General features: G+C 35.7%; 1 pseudogene; it reads right to left on the bottom strand.

Moving 5' to 3' along the window:
• Positions 1–9,227: 9,227 nt before the first annotated feature.
• Positions 9,228–10,006, bottom strand: LOC113624972 (hsc70-interacting protein pseudogene; annotated as a pseudogene).
• Between the last annotated feature and the right edge of the window lie 1,132 nt (positions 10,007–11,138).

The raw sequence follows: 11,138 nt of genomic DNA, 5'->3' as shown, positions 1-11,138 counted from the left end.
TGAGGAAGGTAAGATAAGTTATGGCAGAGCTCTGCTAGAATGCTCTACCAATTCTCACTCTTCCCACAAATCATGCTGCTTCTTGACAATGTGTCGACTCCTCTATAGGGCTTGTCTGTTACCTCATTTATCTCAACATAAGAATGTTGAGGACTCTGTTTGCTTTAAGAGGCTTATTGTGGGGTAAAAGAAGGGACTGTGCCCCTGTAGTTATGAAGCGAGCCCCAGATAAATGTTTTATGGAAAGACAGTTTTCCAATTAAAGCCTTTTAGCTCCTATACTCAAGCCTTCTTTAAGTTCCCTGTTTGATCTCTGAGAATTGCAGAATTAACAATTATTCAATCCAAGCCCCAAAGTCTGTGGATGAAGGAATTGAAACCCAAAAACCTGAGTGAGTTGTCTAAGGTCACAGAACTACTTAAATGCAGAACTAGGAATAAAATCTAAGTCTGATTTCTGGTCTAGTGTGTTCCTAGGAACCTAAGCGTTCCTAGGAAACTCTAGGGACCTAACATCAGTTACCTAAGTTGATGAGGTGGGCATGACTAAGTTAATGCAAATCAGCACTCCCACCACTGAATTCAGCACTGAATTTAAAGGCCTCACATCACAGCGTGGGGCGTTCAATTATCTCTATTTTTAAGTATTCAAGAGTCAGATTGTATTGCAGACCAATCTGGGCCTGGTGGAGGCAGAGTATCAGCACCCAAAACCCCTTCATTTCAAATTAAAAGTAAATTCACTCTGGTTTTCCTCAAGGTGGCTCTTTGCTTTAGTTAGAACTTTTCCCTCACTTTTGATAAGCCTTTCTGTAGGAGGCTCCTTTGTGCAAAGATGTTGGCTTCAAGGCCAAGTGGCTCAGAGCCAATTGCCTGAGGAGAAAGATGTATTTAATTAGAAGGTTCTTGTTTCAGATGGAAGAGCAACCTGAGGCTATCGATAAGAGGCTTTTCCTTGAGGAGCTGTGAGACTCCAGGTAGCACTTGATCAAGTATATCTAGAGTATGTCGCTGAAAAGGGCTGGGTGTCTTTTTGACTCTGGGAGAGCACAGTCTGAGGACAGACTATGGAACCCTGTCCTCGTATCTCTACTTTCTACTGTATAGCCTGAGACTAGACACTAAATCTCTCTCTGCCTCAGTTTTTAAATATCAAGTGGAGATTAAAAATGGTATGTACCTGGGAGGGTTGTTGTGAGTTTTAAATGAGTTAAAACATGCTTTGGACCATGCCTAGCACATAAAACATATTCACTACTGTTTTTGTTATTATAGTCATTAATATAATTCCTTTTACCTTCCTTTCTTGTCTTGGAATCACTTCAGTGAAAGGTCGGTGTCCTCCCACAGACCTGCATGACAGCGAACGCCACATGGCAGACTCTGAGGGTCCATATACTCTTCAGTGTTCCCCCAGTGCTGGCAGAGGCTTTGTTGAGCCTGCACTATAGTTTGACTTCTCCCTCTGCCCAGTCCTACTTCCTCTTGCCTCTCACAGAGGATGATCCCTGATAAATACTCTGTATGCAAACTCCATCTCAGCATCTGAAGAACCCACCCAATGAAAACTGACTTCCAAAGGATGTTAGTAACATACAGTAGACAGAGTTTGGGAGCCAATGTGAAAATATGGAAAAACATTTGAACTATCAGGGTCTCCGTTTCCATATCAATAAAATGAGGGTAATTATCTTTAACATGCAAGGTGTTATGAGGATTTAGGGAAAGAGTAAAGGGCCAAGCCCATAGAAGTGAATGCTATAAGAGTTAATTTGAGACCCTCTCCATTTTACCCCCTTGTTTTCTTCAATTTACTTTTTCCTCTTCCTTTTCCTAACCCAGTCATATTTTTTCCTCTTATTTCACACATTGCTTTTCATCTTCCTTTTCTGTCTCTCCACTTGTCACACCCTTTCAATTTTAACTTAGTCCTTTAATCAGTGTTGTTGAGGTCCATTTTACATACAATGAAATGCATACATTTTAACTGTGCTGGTGATGAGTTTTGAAAAGTGTATATACATGTGGATCCACCATCACAGTGAAGTTATAGAGCATTTCCATCATCAGAAAAGGTAGCCTTGTACCTTTTCCTAGTCAACCCTCACCTCACAATCCCAGCATAGGTAAACATTGATCTACTTTCTGTCACCGTAGATTGGATTTGTCTTTTCTGGAGTTTCATATGAATGTAATCCTACAGTGTGTATTCTTTTCTGGGTTTTTTTTTCCTCTCAACATAATGTCTCTGAGACTATCCATGTTGTGTGTGCACCATAGTTTCATCCTTTTCATTGCTGTGCAGTAGTCTATTTATGAAGGTATTACAATTTGTTTCTCCATTTACCAGATGTTGGGCATTTGGTTGTTGGCCATTATGAATAAATCTACCGTAAACACTTATGTACAAGTCTTTGTGTGGATATATGCCGTCATTTCTTCTGCAGTAGAATTGCTGAATCATGTTAAGTGTATCATATGTTAAGTGTACCTTTATAAGAAAATGCCAATATCATGTTGCATTCCACCTAAAAAAAGTATGCAAGTTTCAGTTGCCCCACATTCTCTCCAGCACTTGCCATTCTCAGTCTTTTTTAATTTACCTATCCTAGTAGGTGTGAAGTGAAAGCGTCTGGTGATTTAATTTGCATTTCCCTGGTGACTAATAATGTTTCACCCTTTAATGGCTCTTGTATGTTTTTTGTGATGGTTTTGTTAAAGTATTTTGCCAGTTTTAATTGGTTTTTTTCTTATTACTGAGTTCTATAATTTTGGCATGTATTTTCAATGTAAATTATTTCTTAGATATATGTATTGTGAATATTTTCTCCCAATTTTTGTCATCTTATCATTTTTCTTTAGATCATTTTTTCAAAGAGAAGTTTTAAATTTTGATGAAGACCAATTTATTAATTTTTTTATCATGCTTTTTGTGGCCGAGTTATAAAATCTTTGTCTACTTCAAGATGGCAAAGACTTTCTCATATATATTCCCCTAGAAGTGGTATAGGTTTTACATTTTTTAGGTTTCACATTTAGGCTGATAGTCCATTTCAATTTACTTTATTTTACTGTGATATAAGGTACAAGTCTCATTTTTTTTTTTGCATATAGATACCCAGATGTAGTACCATTTGTTGAAACTTTTTTCTCCATTGAATTACTTGTCACCTTTGTCCAAAATTGTATGACTGTATATATATATATACATATATATATATACACACACACACATACATATAGTCTATTTCTGTAGTCTATTTCTGTTCCATAATCTATATGTCTATCTGTATGCCAGCAGCAAACTCTCTTATCATGGCTTTTTAATGTCTTAAAATAAGATGTGTGTATGACCTCAAACTGTTTTCCTTTTTACAGTATAGTCTTTTGGCTACTTTAGGTCCCTCACATTTCCACGTGAGTTTTAGAATCTGCTTGTCAGTGTCTACAAAAATGCCTGCTCTGATTTTCACTGGGATTTCATTGAATCTATTTTGGGAAAACTGGCAGCTTAAAAATACTGTCTTCCTATCAGTGCATAATGTATCTGTTCATTTAGTTAGATCTTATTAATTTCTTTTAGTGAGATAATTTAGTTTTTAGTTTAGATATCTTGTATATCTTTTGAAAAATTTATTCCTCGATGTTTTGTATGTTATTTTAAATGTTTAATTTTTTTTAGAATTTCACATCCTAATTGTTTATTGCTAGAATAAAGAAATATAGTTGATTTTGTATATTAATACTGTTTCCTGAGACCTTGCTAAACTCACTTATTACTTGTAGGAGATTTTTTTTATGTGGATTTCTTAGTATGTGTACATAGACAATGATATTATCTGTAAATAAAGACAGTTTTACTTTTTCTTTTCTTATATGTATGCTCTTGTTTATTTGTTTGTTTTATTGCACTGGCTAGGACCTCTCATACAACAATTGAAGAGAACTAGTAAGAGTGATATCCTGTCCTATTCCCCATCTTAAAGGAAAAACAGTTAATCTCTTACCATTAAGTTAGCTGTAGGTTGTTTGCAAATGCCTTTCATTTGGCTTAAAAGTTTCTATTCCTAGATTGCTGAAATTTTATTGGTATTAATATTTTTCAAATGCTTGTTTTTACATCTACTGATACGATTATATGGTTTTTTTCTTTTATTCTGTTAATATGATTTATATCAATTGATGTTTAAAATGTTATGCATTTCTAAAATGAGTTTGCACAATAATACCACTTGGTCATGGTATGTTACCCCATTGATATATTGCTGGATTCAATTTGATAATATTTTCTGTTTGGAGAGGTTTTAAATTGGAATTCAATTTTTTAAACTGATATAAGGCTATTTAAAGTTTTTTCTATTTCTTCTTGAGTTGGTTTTGGAAATTTGTGCCTTTCAAGGAATTTTTCATTTCCTCTAATTTGTCAAATCTATTGGCATAAATTTGTTCATAATGTTCCCTTTTAAAGAATCTATAGTAAAATCCCCTTTCATTTCTGATGTTGGTAAGCTGTGTCTGCTCTCCTTTTACTTGTTCTGTTTACCCTCAAGTTTATCAATTTTATTGATTATTTCAAACTACCAGCTTTTCATTTCATTGAGATTTTTTGTTGTTTGTTTTCTATTTCATTGATTTCCACTCTATTATTTCCTTCTTTCTGCTTACCTTGGGTTTCCTTTGCTGTACTTTTTCTAGTTTCTTAAAGGATAAGTTTAGATAATTGATTTCAGACATTTTTCCTCCAAAATAATCGTTTAATGATTGATTATTTTCTCTAAGACAGTGCTGGCCAATAGACATTTCTGTGTTGGTGGTACTGTTCTCTGTACTATTTAATAAGATGGTCACTAGCCTCATGTGGTTATTTAGTGCTTGAAATGTGGCCAGTGTGACCAAGAAAATGAATTTTTATTTTATTGATTTTAAATAATTAAAATGTAAATGGTTATATGTAGCCAGTGGCAACCATATTGGACAGCATACCTCTAAATACTACTGCATCCCACAAATATTGATATGTGTATTTTTATTCATTCAAAATATTTTCTAATTCTCTTATGATTTCTCCTTAAACTTATAAATGGATTGTGTGATTTCCAAATATTTGGGAATTTTAATTATTGATTTCTAATTTAATACCATTTTGTTCAGAGAACATACGTTGTATGATTTCAATCATTTTTAAATGTATTGAAATTCATTCTGTTGCCCAGCATATGGTCTACAATGGTGAATCAACTATGTGCACATAAGAAGAATGTGTATTCTGTAGTTTTTGGTAAAGTGTTTTATTCATGTCAATTGGTTAATTTGCTTGATGGTGTTTTTGAAATATTTTATATCTGCATATTCTCAGTTACTGAGAGAGGAGTTTTTAGTTTCTAATTGTAATTGTGAGTTTTTTAATTTCTCCTTTCATTTCTTTCAGTTTTTGCTTCATATATTCTGAAGCTTTGTGTATGCACATTTAAGATTATTCTATATCCTTGAAATATTGATCCCTTTATCATTTTGAAAGAAACCTCTTTACCCTTTGCAATGATCCTTGTCTTGAAGTCTACATTATCTGGTTTTAATTTAGCCATTCCAGCTTTGTTTTGGTTACTATTTGCAATATATACCTTTTCCATGCTTTTTTTTTTAAACCCACTGATGTCTTTATATTTAAGATAATTTGTTGAGAACTGCCTATAGTTGAATATTGCTTTATTTTATCCAGCCCAACAATCTCTGACATTTAATCGTAGAGTTTAAACTATTTACATTTAGTGTATTTATTGATACATTTGAGGTTAAATCTAATATTTTGCAATTTGATTTTTTGTCCTCTCTGTTCTTTATTTCTCATTTTCTACCTTCTTTTCAATTAATTCCTTATTATTTGTCTTTCATCTTATTTCCCACTACTGATTAATTAGCTATACCCATGTGTTTTGTCTCTTAAAGTGTTTGCTCTAAGCTTTACAATATGCATTTTAAACTTAACACAGCCTGTCTTCAAACTAAATCACAAAACTTCACATATAACATAAGAACTTTAGAACTGTATAACTTATCTCCTTTCTTCTCTCTTTTGTGGCATAATTGTTAAACATTTTTCATTGTAAGCCTTCAAATGCATTGTTTTCATTATTACTTTAAACAGTTAGCTATCTTTAAAACTTTTTTAGTGAGAAAATAATATTTTTTCTATTTATCCATTTACCATTTTTGGTCCTCCTTATTTAAGTGGTCAGCTGATATAATTTTTTTCTTGTTCTTCTGGAATGCCTTCACACAGCTTTTACTTATATGAAAGCGTTTCATTTTTGAAAGATGCTTTCTCTGGGTATCGAAGTTTAGATTGACATTTTCCCCCAGAACTTAAATATTGTTATATTGTTTTCTCAATTTCATAGGTTTTGATAAAAAACTTGCTGTAATTTTTATCTTTGTTCCTCTTTACATAATCACTTTTTTCTCTGGGTAATGGTTTCCCCTTTATCACTGTTCTTTTTTCAGCAATTTGATTATGATGTGCTGTGGTTTTCCTTATACTTGTCCTGCTTGGGGATCATCAAGCTTCTTGAGTCTTGGTTTATAGTCTTCTTCACATTTGGAAAAACGTTTGGCCATTACATATTCACATGTCTCTGCCCCCACCCCGACCCCCTTATTTTTGTTTTTGTTTTTTTTGCGGTACGTGGGCCTCTCACCGTTGTGGCCTCTCCTGTTGTGGAGCACAGGCTCTGGACGCACAGGCTCAGCAGCCACGGCCCACGTGCCCAGCCGCTCCCCGGCATGTGGGATCCTCCCGGACCGGGGCACGAACCCGCCTTCCCTGCATCGGCAGGCGGACTCTTAACCACTGTCCACCAGGGAAGCCCCACCCCCTTGTTTTTTGTTTTCTCTCTTCCTGGGATTCCAATCACATGTATGTCATGTTAGACCCTTCTTCTTCTTCTTCTTGTCTTCCTCTCTATGCTTCATTTTGGAGAATTTATATTGCATTTTCTTTAAGTCCACTATATTTTCTTTTTTTTTTCCAGTTTCTAATCTGCCATTAATTCTATCCAGCAAAGTTTTTATTTTAGATGTTATAGTGTGTGGTTTTTTTTAGCAGTAAAAACGTCCTTTACTTTTCCTTCTTGTAGCATTATTGGCACAAGAAAAGAACATGTCTGGTTTAGAAATGATGTTAAGTTTCTACAAAAATGAAGATGTACTTTGTATTTGTATTAACTTAAAAGTATAAAAAGCACAGGATACATTTTCAGACCAGTTTTACTTTTACCCACTTACGGTAATATGTGCAATGTTAGAACGTACTTAGGTAATGTGTAAATCAAATGAAAAATCCAGAAGCAGCTGGTTCTGAATTACAGCACACACTGAAAATTTTGAGAAAGGAGAACACATATTAACAAAAAGAACACCAGCAAGCTCAAACTCAAGTTTATATGCTGAGTACTTTTAAAGGGTTTAAAAAGCATGCTCAATCAGCATACAGCTTTTTCTCACTTAACAGATGCATTTCTATCTGCTTGTGTACAGCAAAGGGTAAAAACTTGAATCAACTTACTTATGATTTCAGAAATGTATTCCATGGAATTTATTTCACTGCTCCTACCATTGATTCTTCAAATAAGCAAAGTACAGAGGGTCTCATCCCTTGAAATTGCTTTTAAACTAGCACTTTACATTGAAACATAATAAGTAGAAACCTAGCAATTCCTGGTACAGTGCCTAGACTTAGCCTCGTTTAATAGAAGAATTGGATGTACAACAGAAAATTTATCATTTTCTTTATCCTTGGAGGAGAGGGAAGGAATGACTAGAGGTGGGGACATGGCTGCCGTATTTAAGAGCTGAATGGAACAATGCATCTTTCACAATGCTGACAACTCCACAATGAAGAACCACCATGAATCTCATCAATTTTTTTAGTTCATGCTGGATTAGGAATTTAGGTTCCCCTCTTTGTGTATCAATTAATTCAAACTTCTCCAAAAATTAATACTACAAGATAAACTCTAACTGCAATAGGTATTTCCTAAATAGGAGACCAAACACCAAAGGGAATCCCTTCTTCCAACATCTATTGGTATGTTTTAAGATTTCACCAAAGAGGAAATCTAACACTTAAATATTGAAGTCTCTTGGCCAAGTAAGAAACTACAGCTATTATGGGTATTACCTTACATAGCCACTATTTGTATTACATATTAAATTAAGCCCATCATTAAATATGCTTGCATAATTATGCTGTGAGTGATGATAGCAGTGATGATGCTAGTGAAAAAGGACCATCTTTAGCCCAAGAAGAGTAAGAGGGAAAAAATGTGAAAACAGGTAGAAAGCAGACAAAGAGTTGGGCATTTTCTGATCTGAAAAGAACATTTTAAACATAGAAATACAAAAAGAAAAGTATTCCCTTATTTCCCCTATGTGGAAATATGAAACATTTATTTTAGATATCGGACAAGAACAGAGCTAAATAATCCAATTTTACTGCAGCAGTATAAAAATCATCCCGTCACCACAGTGTAAGATTTAAATGCATCTGCACAAGGGTACACATTATATAAAATGTAGTTAAGATTACTGCAGCCCTGACAAGTATTTCCAGTCCCTAACCCAGATCCTACTGCAATACTGGTGGTTCCAGTAGTTTCATGGAAGTAAATCATTAATAATAATAAAGCAATTAAAAAGACAAATCAAAATACCTCAGTGACCATATATTCAACTCAAACTTTATTTAAATGTTACATTTGCCTCCCACTAAAAAATCTTTATTTCACTCAAACTTGAACAGTAAATCTTCCATACTGAAGTATCTTCCTTGCCTAATTAATTCAAAGGAAGAAACCAAAATGATTAGTAAAGAAAAATGTAGGGATTAACACACCTTTTTAATTTGTTTTAAATATTTTTAAGGTTTAAAAATTGTTTAAAATTTTTAATTTCCAGTAAGAAAACATTATCTGAATGAATACCCTAATGGCAAACCACTGTAAAATGTTTCAGCTGCATCTGGGGCAGAGGGGTAGGGTTTATCTTCATAGCACCCCCGCTTTCTTCATGACAAAGTCAGAGGTACACTGGTTTGTATTGCGACATCCATTAGGTGATCTAAGTTGCGTTTCCTTCAGCAGGGGCTTTATTTGTCAGAAGGGCATTATGCTTGACCTCCAAATGGGCTCTCGCGTGTTCTTCCTGAGCCTTCTTGACCCTTTCTGTACTTTCTTTGATCTCTTTCTCTCTTCACGTTTTCGCTCATACTTTCTCCGATGTTCAGCAATTTTCTGGGCCCTTGGTTGAACTTCTTTCGGCATTGCACTAGCATCTTCATCATAATCCGGCTTACAGGCAAGGGCAAGATCATGGGCAGCTTCTTCCCAATGGCCCAAAAGTCTGTGTGCTTTCCTTTGCTACTCGTATGGCTGAGCAGAATCGGGATCTATTTCAGTAGCTCTGTCACAGTCTCGGATGGCAGCATTTGGCGTCTGTAATTTGAGGAAGACACTTGCTCTCTTGGCATACAGAATGGCCAAACGAGGATTTAACTTGATGGCATCTGTGAACAAGTCAGTGGCTTTCTGTAGTTCACCATCATTTAGGGCATCAATGGCAGCCACTTTTTTATCATTTGCCTGATCAGTCATCTCCTCAGTTATCTCTACATTTTCATCTCCCGTTTCTTGAGGGGCATCAGTGTCTGGTTCAATCACACCTTCATTGTCAATTTCTAGATCACTTTCCTCACTTGATGGTTCCTCTATCTTTATGTTTTCCTCCGCCTTCTTACTATCTGTTTTTTCTTCCTTGGTATTTTTTTCCAATTTAGTTTTAGGAGTAGCAGGTGGTATTTTACCCCCCATGCTCACCACCCACTCCTTCAGGAAGCCCATTTCTTCGGTGTGCAGAACGCTTGGGTCCTGCTTGCACATTTTCACGAAGGCTCGAAGCTCGCTCACTTTGCGGGGGTCCATGGTCCGGAGGCGGCAGGTGGCAGCGGAGGCTGTGGCCGGATCCCTGGCCCCGGCACTAGCTTAGTGTGACCGCGTAAGGGAGGCGGGTGCTGCGAGGCAGAACAGACTAGAACCTCCTATAGTTTTCATTTATTGAAGTTCCTTTTTTTTTTTTAAATATCTTCTGTTTCCCTCCTCTTTGTATTCATTTTTCTCTGAATTCTCAAGCATAATGATCATAGTTGTCTTAAAGGTTTCTGCCTACTAATTACATCTCTGTAATTTCTAGATTTGTTACTATAGACTGATTTTCCTCCTGGTTATTGGTTATATTTCCTCTTCTTTATACATGTGTAGTGATTTTTTTTTTTTTTTGGATTCTGAACATTGTAAATTTTATGTTATTTGAGTGCTGAATTTTGTTGTAGTCCTTCAAAACATGTTTATTGAGCTTTGTTCTGGTAATCATTTAGGTTATTGGTAGATAAATTTCTTTCAAGGATTATTTTTTAAAGACTTTATTAAGGCATGTCTAGAGTAGTCTTCACTTGATGGCTAGCTAAGACCACACCTGAGGGTTGAGTCTTCCGTGGTCTCTACTGAATGCTTTTTCTGTTTACTAAGGACTTCTTACCCTGGCTATTGTGAACTCAAAAATATTTCCAGTGATGTGTGAACTCTGGAGTTGTTCTGCTTGCAGCTCCCTGACAGTTGTTCTCCCCTAAGAAGCTGTTCTTTGCACACTTGTAGAATTTCACCCTATGAATGTACAGACTGATATTTAGCCAAACGATAAAGGGGACCCTGTGAATATTTCCGAAGCCTTTTATCTTTCTGTCTCCATTACTCTTGCCCGCATGCTCAGGCTCCCTCAGACTCCAATGGTCTCCTCTACCCAGTGAGATTGCTAGAGTCTTTGGGGCTCCCTCTTTCTGCATTGAGTTTGGGAAAGTACCTCCAGGCAGAACTCCTAGGACTCATAGGATTCACCTTTATTAGTTTCCCATACCTCAGCTGTCACAGTCCTGTGCTTCCTGTTGTTTAATATCTGAGTATTGTTTTATATATTTTGCTCAACTATCTAGTTGATTATGGCCTGACAGTAAGTCCAAACTTTGTTTCTTCCTAATGGCTAAAAACAGAAGTCCAAATTTTCATGTTTATCCAAGGTTATACACGCACAGA

Source organism: Aethalodelphis obliquidens, unplaced genomic scaffold, assembly GCF_003676395.1.
Source record: "Aethalodelphis obliquidens isolate GAN/ISIS:26980383/991018 unplaced genomic scaffold, ASM367639v1 scaffold2, whole genome shotgun sequence".
In the NCBI taxonomy this organism is placed as follows: Eukaryota; Metazoa; Chordata; class Mammalia; order Artiodactyla; family Delphinidae; genus Aethalodelphis; species Aethalodelphis obliquidens.
This window is presented reverse-complemented; position numbering and strand designations above follow the sequence as displayed.